This window comes from Phyllostomus discolor, chromosome 5 (genome assembly GCF_004126475.2).
Source record: "Phyllostomus discolor isolate MPI-MPIP mPhyDis1 chromosome 5, mPhyDis1.pri.v3, whole genome shotgun sequence".
Lineage (NCBI taxonomy): Eukaryota > Metazoa > Chordata > Mammalia > Chiroptera > Phyllostomidae > Phyllostomus > Phyllostomus discolor.
The window spans coordinates 143,548,442-143,563,623 of NC_040907.2; the positions used below are offsets into that span (position 1 = coordinate 143,548,442).

The 15,182-nt window shown below is 37.6% G+C and overlaps 1 protein-coding gene across 2 annotated transcripts in view; it reads left to right on the forward strand.

The window, feature by feature from the left end:
- Positions 1–15,182, forward strand: part of LOC114497078 (lipase member K) — a 92,877-nt gene that overhangs the window by 41,019 nt on the left and 36,676 nt on the right. The window contains exon 1 of one of the 2 annotated variants that reach the window (XM_036026959.1): positions 6,429–7,043. The exons of the other annotated variant lie outside the window; for it this stretch is intronic. The gene's annotated coding sequence lies outside the window, so the exon portion shown is untranslated. Of the gene's footprint in view, positions 1–6,428; positions 7,044–15,182 lie in introns of those variants that run through there. 2 annotated transcript variants of the gene reach the window in all.

A 15,182-nucleotide genomic window follows, 5' to 3' on the forward strand; every position in this document is an offset into this window, starting at 1 on the left:
CAAATAAGGTTTTGGCAATGGGAAAGGATTAAGCAATACAGATTAGGTGGAGGATGTGTCAGCAGTTGCCCTACTGAAGGACTAGGTAGGAGAGGGAAGGCTGTGCCATTTGGCACCTCTTGGCAACTACTTTCATCATGGTCTATGAGAATATATCCAGCCATTACAGTGACTTCTGGGCAAATGGAGTGAATCCCATGGAAAGGAAAAGATGGGATTTAAAAGCATTCACTTCCCAGAATGGTTCTTTCCCAATTCTTGTCAACTCATGGTGATATCACCTTTTCCAACCATAGTTAAACATGTAATCTAGACCCTTACTAAAGAGGAAAAAGGACTGACATTTATTTGACACCTACAAAATATCAAGCACAATCCTAGGCATATTGCATGCATCGTCACATTTACTTTTTGTCCTCATTTTACAAGTAGGAGCCTAGTTAAAAAGAAGAAGCACATAGCTCCCACCTCTGCCTGGATTAGTGGCTTTAAATAAAATGTTTCACCTCTCCAAGCAATATTTTTAAATCTATAAATGAAAGCAATCATTCATACTTTGTAGGATTATGGTGAGGATTAAAATATATAGGTCAAAAACTTATCCCATAGTTGATGTTCAATAAATAGTAACTACATCATCATAATTACCACTATTGTCCTCATTATGCAAAAATTTTAAGAAATCACTAGAGGAGCTTATTTATGCATTCATTAGTTGATTCTTATATGTTCCCTGACCAGAGGTTGAACCCATTACTTTGGCATATCAGGATGATGCTCTAATCAACTGAGATACCCAACCAGGTCTTTCTTAAGACTTTTAGATTTTCTATACATAAAATTTTGTCACCTGCACATGGAGACAATTATATTCTTCTTTTCCAATTCTGATGCCTTTTTTCATGTCTGATTACTCTGGGTAGTACTTCCAGTATTATGTTGAACAGGGGTGGTGAGAGTGGGCACCCTAGTCTTATTCCTGATGGTAAAGGAAGAGATTTCAAACTTTCTCCATTGAATATGATGTTAGGTGTCCTATAGTTTTCTAGAAGTGTCCTTTTCTGGCTTTCGTCCTCAGTAATGCTGTCCTCCTATAAAAATATTAATTCTGAAGTTGTTTATACAGGCAGGCAATATGGCCAATTGGTCTATAGAGGAAAAATATTTCTTGTAGAGAAGGAATTTTATTTTTGTTTCTTTTCATTTCATAGAATGAATAGACTTGTATCTTTCAGTATGTGTAGCTTAGTGAATAATAAATAAACAGATAAATATTGACTTAGAAACCTCATTTGAAATGAACTATAAACTATATTTTTGGAACACATAGACTGTGTCTACAGATGACATTTGAACTATTAGACTTACAACAAAATACCAAATATCTACATAGTAGGATAATTAGGCATTTGGTGCTATATGAATTAAATGTCTTAATGAGAGGCTAAATGTCATGATATTTATCTCTCACCAGCTAGTTCTTTATACACATTATATCTTCTCTGAACATCAGTTTCCTAAGCTGTAAAATGGGCTTTATATTATCTTTACTAAGCAGAGTTTTGGAGACAATTAGAGTTAATAGGCTATCAGTCTCAGGACCCTTTTCCTAATACTGCGGTCTCTTAAAGCCCCTACAAAATTTTAAAAAGAGATTTTTGGGGCTTGCAAAATTCTAGGTGATTTCACTTCATCATAAGCCAAAACATGTGAGTGTTTTAACCCATATATAAATCTGAATCATTGAGCAAATTCTGATAAAGATCCTGTGGTCCCTTCACTGGGGACCACATAGCAAACTGTATTTCACTAATTTCAAAATGTGTTTTTTACATTTTTATATCTCTTATATATACTTCTTATAGCTGATGATGTCTTATAAATATGATTGACATTGTTTTCTCTTTCTAGGAATATATATTGTAATGAAGAAGACATTTTATAAACGGGACATCTTAGATTCAATAAAATACTGTAAGAGCTTCAGGGTTTGTTTTTTTTTTTTTAAGTTAAACACCCAGTCCCTAGGAAAATTACATGCCTCAATAAATTGCTACTTTCATTAGCAGGGGGAATAAGTTTTGATGTTTGTTTTGTCCATGGGTATAGCACAGGAGCTCTAAACCCAAACCAGGGAACTGCTTAAGTGTTCACGATATTTGCAAAAAACCACACAGTGCACTAGCCAACATGGACATGCCGTTTATTACTCACGTTGCAGGGGAGTGCACTGGCGGCAGGTGCAAGCCTGCTCCATTCTGAGGCTCTAATTAGGGGTCCCAGACAAAGGAGGAGCATGTTCTGCACGTGACTCTAAACTACACTGCCTACGTGTGTACAAGGGTCAAGAAGCAGTCACAGGGCAAGAAGCTACTCCCAAAAAGAGATAAAGAGGGAGTTACAATCCATTCCCAAAACAATGCATCCTTTCTGGCCAGTGGCCATCTGACCAACCCTCAGTCATGGTAAGAGGAAGGGCCATGTCCATTGACCCCACAGTGAGCCTTGTTTTCCCCTGGCTCACGATCTCCAGTGTACTCCAGGCAGTCAAGATACCAGACACATAGACACACAGGCACACACAAAAGGTCTTCAGTGCACAGCACTGGAGGGTTACAGTCCTTAAAATCGAGACCTTAAACCTCATGCTAGCCTAGTTCCTTACCAACAGGCCCATAAGAATACAAACTTCAGAGGACAGTACACCAAAGTAATACATCAAAACAAAAGAAGTCATTATGCAAACATCAAGGCATTGCACCTCCTTGATGAAACAATGCCAAATTCCTAGTTCAGACCTAAAGACACAGATTTTTATAAAGACTTACATTTTTACAGTGGTTTTATGTTCACAGCAAGATGGGAGGAAGGTACAGAAAATTCCCATATACTCCCTGTTCCCAGACATGCATACCCCCCCCCATTATCAACAACCCCCACCAGAGTGGTACATCTGTCACAATGGATGAACCTTCATTGACACATCGTAATCACCCAAAACCCCTAGTTTTTATTAGGGTTCATGCTTGGTGCTGCATGTTCTTTAGGTTTGGACAAATGTATAATGACATACACCTATCTTTATAGTATCATACAGAGTATTTTCCTTACTCTATAAATCCTCAGAAGGCATAGATTTTACTTTATTTTTAAATTTTTATTTATTGATTTTATAGAGAAGGAGAAAGAGAAACATTGATTTGTTGTTCCACTTATTTATGTATTCATTGCTTGATTCTTGTATGTGCCCTGACCAGGGATCAAACCCACAACCTTGGCATATTAGGACAACACTCTCAAGCAACTGAGCTACAGGACCAGAGCTGAGGGCATAAATTCTAAAATGTATCCAGATTGTGACCCAGTTGCACTTCATCCTATTCCCTTTAAGACCTCTCTGGCATTAGTCATCAGTATCAGTATCAGCCAACAACTTGAGTCAAACAGGAATTACTTTGTTCTTTCCCATGCTCGGCCCTACTACCCTGGAGATCTTGGAAATTCTGATGAAAGAGGAAGAGGATGTGCTCCTGAAAGAACCTTCTCCTCCAGCATTGTAAGGCAAGGAGGAGAAGCAAAGGAGCCAAAGAGGCCTCATCCTTCAAGGGCTGTAGAGTCACTACTAATTTAGGGAAATAAAAAGCATCTTTGCCCGCTATTTTGCCATCTTGGGTTTGAAAACTAAGTTTCAAGAAGAACACAAAGGCACAAATAAGAATGTAAAAGTAAAACTTCGAACAGAAAATGGATTCTGTTCAATTAGTTAAATCATAGATGAGATAAATTTTTAAATGAAAGATTGACTGACATACTTACATCACAATTAGCACAATAAACAGAGAAGTGGGTACTCTCAGCACTGTCGACGAGAGTATATAACCTATTTCAGAACAATCTGTCAACATAGAATAAAACTGAGCAGCTGTATAACCTATGACCTAAAGGTCTTGCTCCTAAAAATGTGTCTCAAAGAAATTCTCACATTATTAATGGAAAGTGTAAATGTTGATGTTTGTAAGGGCAAGGAATTTGAGGAAATCAAAGTATCTGTCCCTGAGGGATGGGATACTTAAAAAAATGGGTATTGTGGAATTCGATCAGACGGCAAGAAAAAAACAAACCACCTGTGCATACGTGCTGTGTTCTCCCAAATGGGGCTGACTCGGACGTGTGACACAGGCAGTAGCACAGGGCACCACACTTCGTTAGATACTTTGCTATTGTCATCGTGAAGTTCTTAACAGTTGCTAATAAGGGGCTCTGAATTTTCATTTTGCACTGGCCTGCACATTTTAAGTAGCCAGTCTTGTTCATAAGCCTAGTGTACAGTAAGACAAGTAGGAAACAGGATGATATTTATCGTAAAATACTATACACTTTACAATGATGTGTTACAATTATTTTTTAGGGAGAAGTGGAGGTTGCATGTATATGGTGGGGGTCAGGGACACAGGCTAAGATTAAATAAGATAAGAATAAACACAATAGTAGAGAGTCTGTGAATGAGTTACTGATTCCCTATAAGAGTAGGCAAAGTATAAGGATTTGGATTTTGGGAGGGTGAATGATGTATTACAAAGAACTTTTGGTAAAATAGTTCAATAGATCAACCATGCAATACTTGAAAAATCTACCTTTCCATTTCTTTTGCTCAAGAATATCTCATTTTCTAGCCTAGGCTAGTTTCCAGTTGTTTAAATATTGCCAACACACGAACTATTTTTCCAGTTGGTTTTGTCTCTCTTTAGAGATTCAAAATGTGTGCTAGGACAATGTATTACTTTGTAAGTGGAATTGTCTATTACAAATATAGGTACGTGTGGACGAAAAGGGGTCACATACTAAACCTGACAAATTCAAGGGTGGCCTGCATGGCAGCCTTAGTAACTCAGAGACCTAAAAGATGGTCTGAAATTGTAACTTACTAAAAGCAGTTTATGGCAGATAGTCACATCCTAGCCTAGAATTTTCCCTGACAAAAGTCAACCTTCACCTTAATTAAATCTATTGTCTTTTTGCATCTATGATAAAATACCTTTGCAATGTCAAAGTAATTTCTTTTTCCTTGACCCCTCAAAGCAGATACCACACCAGAGCACCAGAGTGGAGACCACAAACCCCTCATTATTATTGAGTTAATTATTGGCTGTCAACTGTCCTGTACCCTCCTACGTAAAAGTAGTATGTGTCTATTATTTTACTTCTTATCCAGTTCCAGAAGTTTCCCAGCTTTGCTTTCTCCTGCCTTTCTCATCTGTCACCAGTGGATTTTATGTAACCCACTTCCATCCTCTTTTGATTGTAATGTGTGAAGCAGGGTGCAGAGCTGCCATTCTCTGGAGCATTTTCTCAGTTCATTGAGATTTTGCTTTCCGGCAATGGTCAGTTTGGCTCAAATAGACTCACAGAAATTCTCCACAGGTTTGACTGTTTCTTACATTGACGTTATATAAAATGCTTCTCATAAAGCAAATAAATCTGTATAAAATTTTAATTAAACTGCTGAAACTATTATAGCATTAAAAAGAAAACCACAGACTCAAAACGGTGCCACCTGTGCTAAAGCATTTGCTACTTAAAGTAGATTTTATACCTGACCTAACTGTAGCTTCAACATTCATCAGAAATGTGATCCTGATCAGTCTAGAATTTTCTGGTTAAGTACGTGGGTCCTTCCTACTCACCCACCCCTCAAAGGAAAAAGACAATCTGCATGATAAAACCCTTGCTGGTCCCTTTCCCCCCAAAAAGGTGGCATAAATATAATATATTTTGCTAAAGCTCCCTTGCCCCACCTTCTTTCAAATAAAAGTTTTTCATTGTGTACACCACTCCTCCCCACCCCAGAATGCCTTTCTATTCATTAGATGGGATGATGTCTGATTCATGAATCACTTCTATTTCCAACTACAAATTAAAGCCAATTCCACCTACAATTTTGAATCAAATTACCTTAAATGTATTTAAGAATTGACATGATGCAAAGACGTGAAGAAATGTAAATCAGGCACATGCCACTAAGTCCTGGCCACCTGACTAAGTAATGCAAGTTGTGAAAAAGTGCATTTGTGGCCATCTCCTAGGCTCCGAGGGGACATCGCCATGACATGCCTATGCCAACGGTGAAAATTCAGAAATTCATTCAAGAATACTCTCTCTCTTCTTTAGATGACTTTTGGGCATGTAAAATGTTAGTTTTAAAATCATACTAGAAGTTTGGTTGGGTGAATTTAGCCAAATTAGATTTGCAGCCTCATAATTATAATGAAAATAGAAACATAAAAATCTATATAGTTCTAAAATTCCTTACAGCTTATCTAACACCAAACCTCCACCCAGTGCAGATGCAGGAACTACTTGTGTGGTTGGGAAAGACCGGTTACGAAAATAAAAAAGTCTGACAGGTTTTTTTTCTTTTTTTTTTAGTTTGTTTGTTTGCCTTTAGCTAGTTAGAAATTTTGAATGAGAGACACTGTCTTTCTAGGCTTCAGGTAAAAAAAATTGGGTACCTTTTTTTCATTTTCTGCCAGTCTGAATACCCAATTTACATAACAAGGTAGAGGAAATTAGGAAAACCAAATTAATGAGAGCATTAATTAGTAGTGAATAGCATTATAGGTGTTGTGCTTGGACAATGCAAAGTGATTTGGCAGTTTACAGAGATGCTTATATGACTGACTCATTGCATCCAACTTTAAGTGAAAATTATTTTCTGAACTGAGACTCTGTATTCTACTCAGGATCTTCCAATTCATCTCACCCTTGAGGCACAAGGAGCCAAGCAGGATTGGCTTGGCATGAGCAGGGATTTTAGTTCCTTACAACTGTTTTTTCATTACTCCTAAGAACTCACGTAACGAGGTTGCCTGGATGGCATCTGTTGTATTTGAAGCCATAATTAATCTGTTTCAGTTGAGAAATCTGTCATTGCAACACCTGCTGGGCTGTTGAGAACAGAGCATGCTCCACTGACAGTTGCCTCTGGAAGGGCAGGAATCACCTGAAGCTCCCAAGACTTGGAGAGAGATCCCCAGAGACTTCAGGTAATAACTATTGATCTATTTGCAGAGCCTGAGTCATGGTATTTCAGTGAGACATGGGAAATATTTGGAGGTACAAAACTGCATGTTGGTGAGGAGCACTGTGTTTTGATTCTGTCAGGTTAAGCAAGAGATAGCAAAAGTGTATAATGTGACCACTCCAGATGGAGAAGACATATGGTGGTGTTTCCAGGCATGCTATGAGTTTTCCCTTTCAGAAAGTTGTGGTAGCATTCACAAAGCAGACATTACTGTATCTGAATCTCAATGAAAGGTGGCATCGCAAGTCTATACCTGGGAAGTGCTAGTGACAGACACTTTAAGGATTTAAAAGAACTTTCTTTGGGATTGTGCATTTAAGGGCTTGGGAAGTAATATTTGGATAATGGTTTTACAAATGTTTAGCATTTACAAAAAGCCTTCTATTGTCTTATTCTGATGGCTTTGAGCATGTGTATTCTTTCTTATGAGAAGGGTCATCTGCAGGGAAGTGTGGGACCAAATGATTGGCAGGAATCACTGCACTAAGTGACATTCCTGCTTATGGGAATCATGAAAACCCTTCTAATAGCTTGTGAGGGACACACCATTTTCCTTTTCTGCTTTGTAATGAAAGTCTTACTGGATGTGGAGTGAAAAAGTGGTTCATATGAACTCTCAGAATTGCAAAACTGCATTCAAATCTGAGGAGATGCGGATGAGCCAAACTGATAGACTAATATCTCCCCCAGAAATTGAGAGATAAATAATTGTCCTTTAATTCTATATATCCAAGCTAAAAAGTTATTGTTTTGTTTGTTTTCTATTCTCGAGAAACAAGAAAGAAGTTGTTATGAGACTTGAAAAAAGAAATCGGTTCAAACGTCTGATCCCTTTAGCACACTTGACACTTCAGACTGGAAATATGAGTGTGGAGCTAAATTTTGGGATGGGAATATGGTGTTAACGGAGTCCTTTTACTCTAATACAACTTGCTTTAATGTTCCTTCACTGGCCCATGCTAGTCTACTTTTATAAAAAAAATGAACAAAAAATTATTCCCTCCACAGCTTCTCCTTTGTTATCTATTTTATTTTATTTTATAAACTTTGAAGCAACACATTTTCAGAGTTCAGGTGCTTCATCCTTAATATTGTAGAATAGCCATGAAAATATTGTCCTCTAGTTGTTCGCTGTATGTTTTTCCACTCTTGAGCATTCTATTCCCCATTTATCCTAAAACTCTTCCGCTAACTCTGGGCTTGGAGCTTAGAGCTATTGGCCTCTCAATCCTCTTTAAAGATCCTATCAACAGTGCCCAGTCCTTCATTTGACATGAGCTAAACTCAAGTGTGAAATGCGTAGGTCTGGGTATCCTATTGTGCAATGATTTCCTTTCATTCACTTGCTAATAGTCTCCTCACTCTTCCTGATTCATTTCCTCTTTCACTCCATGGGTGGAGGAATTGGGAGAGCAGCAAACCAATATAGATTAGGTTCTGATTAATTTTGCTAATAGTTGTGTTACTTGGTGAGTCACCATTCTTTGGTAAGACAGGAAAATATCAGAGCTTTGTAAAGGAGAAAGCTGAAGTAACAGCTAGGCAGAATCTAAATTTTTGTAAACATCCCAATCTCTTTTAAATTGAACACATCAGGTAAAAAGGAAAAATGTGGCAGATGTCAAAATGTTTTTGTTGACAGAAAACAGTCTCGGGCAAGCACAGTCATGTGTATGTATAACTGGCCAAAATTCCATAGTAACCAAAAAATTCAGGGGACTTCAGAAATAATTGGTCATTACAGGTGGAAATAATAAAACTTGTGGACGCTGTCCCATAAGACTCTTGGGACCTTTACTCAAAGGTTTTTGAGTTTAAACTTATACCTTATTATTTCTAAGCATCCTAAGTATATTTTTAATTTTTTAAAGATTTTTTATTTAGTTTTAGAGAGAGAGGAAGGGAGGGAGAAAAAGAGGGAGAGAAACATCAATGTGTGGTTGCCTCTCGTGTGCCCACTCCTAGGGATCTGGCCCACAACCCAGGCAGGAGCCCTGACTGGGAATGGAACCAGCAACCCTTTGGCTTGCAGGCCAACACTCAATTCATTGAGCCACACCAGCCAGGACTTAACTATATTTGCATTATAACAATATAATCCAGGTAAAATCCTGGTGCAGCGGGTCAGGATCTTGCAAAGGAGCCCTTGGCAGCTCCAGAGTCCACTAGAGCAGGCAGGACCATAGCAGCAGCATCTCCTTTTCCATTAGTACAGGTCACGTGGGCCCCCTTCTCACTGATCGCTTTCAAAACACATGGTCAGCTCTCCTTCTCTTTCCCAAGCTGTGTGGCAGAGAGAGGGAGAGCAAGAGAGAGAATAGGAGAGAGAGCTTCATGGTGGTGCATCACCCCTCCCTCATGGCTCTCCTACTTCCTTCCTTCCAAGCCACATGGTAAAAAACCTTTACTACAGACAGCCTGCCCCTCCCTCACTACTACTCCCCACATGGCCCAGAGAGCAAAGGGCTGCCGCACCTAGTTTAAATCCCCGCCCAGAGCTTCTCGCACGACCCCATTTCAGACTCCTCCCACAATGGGCTATCTCTGCCTGTTCCCAGTATCTTCTGCATTCTCTGGCTGCCATTGTTAGTCCAAGTATGCATGGCCTCATGAGGCACAGCGAACCACCTCCAAACTCGAACGTACATGGTTCCTTCAGGGGTTAAAGTCACGCCCATCTCCCTGATTCCTGGCACAGCTTTTTACCATAACTATTACACTAGTCAAGTTGCCACAGGTATGCAAAATCTCCCAGTCACTGTGCTCTGCTTCCACCCCCCAAGCCAGGTTTATGGGGTCATATCCTCTGAACTGCATTACACTCCCGTCCTTGTGACTGCCCCTGCTGCTGCTACGGAGAGAGACAGCACTGTAAACATTGGACCTTTAAACTGTGATTATGTCTCGTTGGGTTGGGACAGGGTAAACTTTCTTTCAAACTAACCAATCTTCTTCCGAATCCTCCAGGGCTTGAGCTGGGCCTCCCACCCTCCTATCCAAGCCCTTTCCCGGATATTCTGGAGTTCCTGCCTTCATCCCATCCAGTCCTTTCCCCAGATTTTCCCAGGCTAGACTCCTCCCCTCCTCCCCTTCTGGTCACCATTTTGGCTCCCGCAGCACAAACTTCAGCAGACAGTTTTTCCCCTCACTGGTTCCCCTACCCCCATGGGCGGGAACTAACTAATTGTCCCTTGGGGTGATTGGAAAGCCAGTCCTTCCTCCCTCCTCAGGGGATGTTAATCCCTTGGTGGGGCGATGTGGCTATCCCCTAGTTAATCCAGTTTAATTAGCCGTCTGGCTCTCTTCTCTTTCATTAATAACTAACTACCTGCCTATGCTAACACTTAGAAATATTTATGCTGACATATAAAACTTTTTATCATAATTTTAAACAGTTAAAAAGAATGGACTTTAAGGCACATTATAAAAATTGACAGGTTAAATTAAAATTGTTACACATTTAAAAAATATATCCAATAGAATAATGATTTGATACCTAATATTATTTGGGGAAAAAACTCATTTAATAGATTGAACATTTATATCTTTGGGGTTTTTTTCCTTCAATTCATATTCCCATTCCACTTTTTTAGAGGTGTTTTACATGTTTCTATGAATACACATCTTAATGAAATATATTAGTATGCTTAAAAAGTCTTTTATCAATCAATTGATCCTTCTTTGCAACTAAAAAATGAAAATGCATTGATATTTTCATTGTTTCTACATCTTGTGATCATAGGTTGCATTTTCTTTCATTTTTTTGCATGACGAAGTCTTTATTTTTAAATGATTGTCAGTACACCAAGTAATAATATGTAACAAGTTCTTGAATTTTATCATCTAGTCATTTTGATAAAGAGATACTAAAAGCAGCCCATACAGTTACACAAGTATTCATTTTTCCAACCCTTAGCCAGAAAAGGCTATTTTAAGGCTGGTTGCTGCTTTGCACAGGTTACAAACAACCATTTACTACTTTTTCATAGAAAAAGCCCCTAACCTTCAAGAAAGTTTTAGGGAAAAAAATACATATATTTAATTCCTTTCTTTCTTAAAAAAAAAGTGTTTCTTACTACATCTAAGAAACTACATTTGCTGTTGTCCAAAGAGTAAAAGGACCTAATATATAATATACAGAAATAATTTAATAGCTTTTTCACAAGCTTTGCAAAACTTCATATTCCATGGAGGCATCTAAAATGCCAATCCATGAAACAGCTGCTTCTTTCTTCTTCCTCTACCCATTGATGCTGTAGTTTTCACGGCTTTCTGGCTGGATGTGGCAGACAAAGGCCAACAGGTAATCCAGCACCTCATCTCTGTTCTGCTGGAAGTAAACCTGGAGGATCATCATCTTCTCCTGGGTGTCCTTCTCCACTTCATTGCTGCTACTGCTTGAAATTCCAGAGCCACAGCATCCTTGGCCTTGAACTCCTTCTCCTTCTCCAGGCAGTACTGTATAATTTCAGCCTGAACCTTTTCTTTGGCTTGCTTCAGCCTCTGGTTCTTTCATTCATCAGCCTTGCACACCTTCTCCATGGCCCACTTCTCCAACTCGTAGTAACAAAGGTTGCCCTGCCACTGACTGGCTATGGCGGTGGTGATTCCAAAGCCCTTGGTCGACCCACAGTTCAGCTCTTCCCTTTTTAAATAATTCTTTATTATAATTTCTATTAGTATATAATTGTCAAAAGATCATAAATATATTAAAAGTTTAATGAATAATTATCAAACATTAAAATAAAACTATTAATAAACTCTTAATTACATAAATGGACTTTTTCATTTAATTTATATATCTAGTGATGATTATTATTTCTTGGTAGAGGAAAGATACTCAACATCAGTTCTTTCCCATTTATTCAACAGATGTAAGTGCTGAAAAACCATGTTTACATAATTTTATTCAATTCTTCAAACTCTTTCTGAAGCTCTGTGCCACAAATCACATAATGATGCATCCCCCAAAATTATTTTTAATGTTTTACCTCCTAACAACTTGGTAGATCCTTTTTCAATTGTTTGAGAGCAAAAGATTTTAAACTAACTGATTTGTAAAGGTTAATTGCCCTTGAAGAAGATGATCACTTCATTAACAGTAATACCACTGTCCCAGCACCAAAGTCAACACTGCCAAGTGTTCCTTTGTTAGGCGCCTCCAACTTCTTTACAGCCTGGGGCAATGACCATAGATTCAGGAGAGTTAGAAAAGGAAAACCTGCTTGAAGCTGGAAATCCTCAGGTCCTATCAATTTTAGAAAAGAGTATATATGGGAGTCAAAGCTCTATACCTAATTTGATTTTTTAAAAACTATTTATATACCTGTATATTCTTTCAAGCCATTGCATACCCTAGTAGCAAGACTATTGGTACATACAATTCTTCCCAACAGTTTTTCCTGATTTAACGTAATATTGTAAGTATGTCTTCATGTTATTATGTAGTCTTCATAAACATTTTAATAGCTTTGTCCACAATATTTAATTAGTCATCTAAATAGAACTATTCTGAGGTAAATAAGCAGAAGAATGAGTGGAAACAACACAGACAGTAATATGGTGAATGCCAGAAAGAAAGGGGGTGGGAGGTAGAAGAGGGGAAAGTGGGAGATAAATGGTGATGAAAGGAGACTTGACTTTGGTGGTGAACACACAATACAATATGCAGATGATGTGTTATAGACTGTACACCTGAAACCTATATAATTTTATTAACCAATGTCACCCCAATAAATTTAATAAAAAAGGGAAAAATAAATAGTAGTTGTTATAGTGGGTGTGAAGAACTATCACATTGTAGTTTTAAATTTCCATTTCTTCATAACTAAAGATATGGAATACTTTTTCATATACTCATTAGTGATTTATATATCTTCTCCTCTAAAGTATTTGTTCACAGCTTTTGACCATTTTATTATTGTCCACTTGACTTCTATTAAACTGTAAGAGATTTATATATAATCTGGATAAAATTTCTTTGTCAGATCCATGTTTTACAAATATTTTCTCTAAGTCTACAGTTTCACTTTTAAATTTCTTAATAGTGTCTTTTCTGCAGTACAAGTTTTTAATTTTGATGAATTTTGTTTTGCTATTTTTTTTCTTTTCTTTTGTGTGTGTGTGTGTGTGTCCTAAGATATTTGCCTGCTCCAAAGTCAGAAAGATTTTCTGTGTTTTTTCCAAACATTTATAGTTTTAGTTTTTATGTTGAGAACAATGGTTTGCTTTTAACGTTAGTGACTCAAGGGCTGAAACTGACTTTTTTAATATGGTTCTAGCACCATTTTTGAAAATACAATTTTTTTCCATTCAATTACCTCAATTACCTTGAAAGCTTTGCTCCAAATCAATTGAGCATTTATGTATGTGTTTATTTGCAGATTAGTTATTGTATGTCATTGAACTATAGATTTATCTTTGTGACACTATATGCAGTCATTCTTGATTACTGTGGAGTTTTATAGTAAGTCTTGAAAGCAGGTAGTGTAAGTCAACTGACTTTGTTTCTTTTGCCAATTTGTTTTTGCCATTTAGGTCCTTTTAAATGAGGTTAGTTGGGAAGAATTTCTTCATTTTCTAGTTCTGATTTTTTTCTTAAATTTTAATCATCTTTCCTTTAATGTTAAATAGAATATTCATCAATAAAACCACGAGGACCTAGAATTTTTGTCTCTGTGTGTATGCAAATTTATGATTGCTCTTTTTCCTCCCACTCTCTCCTCCTACATTTGTTTTCTTATTTTCTGAGTTCACTTATTTTCTAGTCAATAAAAGATGAAACAAAAGAGTATGCCATCACTGTGACGACAGGGAAGATAAGATTACATGACTATTACTAATATTGGGCTTGGCTTTCATATATATAGGTATATATATAGGTATATATATATATATATATACCCAAGGGTGGGTTGTTTCTGAACTATGTAGCATCAAATTCTGACTCTGCCTTCTGGTTGGGAGAAGGCCTTGTTTCCAATATGGTCCATTCTGGGAAGTGTCACTGTACTGCTGCCCCTCAGTCTTCCTTCTGCTTGTGGTGCCAGTTTTCATTACAATAATGGTGTAAGGAGTTTTGGAGTTGGTTTTGTGTCCAATTTTTCCTCCATCTTGGATTGTTCTGGTTTTAACCAGTCCTTACTGTTGACTTCTGTGACCACTGAAGTTGCAGGTGTTTCCTGCCATAAACTATTTCCCTCTCATCGTGTGTGGAGGTGGGGGCTCTGGTGAGATGACCTAGTGGCTTATTGGCCTGTGATGTCTGGAGCTACCTCTGTATTCCACTTGTCAGGAGTTTTCCCTAATTTATTTCTGTCTTGAGTCATGGACTTGCTATTTTCTACCTGTGAAAAATAATAATTGTGATGATTGAACATATAGGTGTTCAATGAATGGTATTATCAATCTAAGGATTATAGATTAAATAAGTAAGGTACTTATATAATAAAAAATTAAAATTCTTGATGGAGGTTATAAACAAACAGAAATTCTTAACCACTCATATGTTGCTATTTCAGAAGAGATGTTGGTATAAAATACCTGTGATTTATTTACAATTTAATTCAAGGAGTTGTACCATATCTAGCATGAGCAAGGCTAGACACATGAAAGATATAAAAATTATAAATATAGTCAGAGTATAAAATGTGGTTCTTGCTTTTAAGAAACTTGTGGACTAGTTTGACAGCCAAGTGATACACATCTGAAACAATCATTGAATAATTGAAGCTATGTTATACCAACAGCTACCATTTATTGAATGCCAAGCATTGTTAGACGTCTTATAGACATTATTTATCATCTTATTTATCATCTCAAGCTAACTTTACAAGGTAGATGTTATTATACTCATGATACAGGTAAAGAAACTAAGTTTCAGGGAGGTTAAGTTAACTAGCAAAAGTAACCCAACTAATAGTAATAACAGTGATAGCCAACACTCACGAAGTGTCTATAGTGTTTATCTTCAGTGGAGACACAGTGATGGATCCAGTTTTCAAGCACAGGAGAGGTGACTGATGGCCAGTCTTGCTTTCTGTAGTCAGAGGTCTAAGAGGTGCATCTCATGGCTGCCACATTCTCTCAATTAGGACAGAGT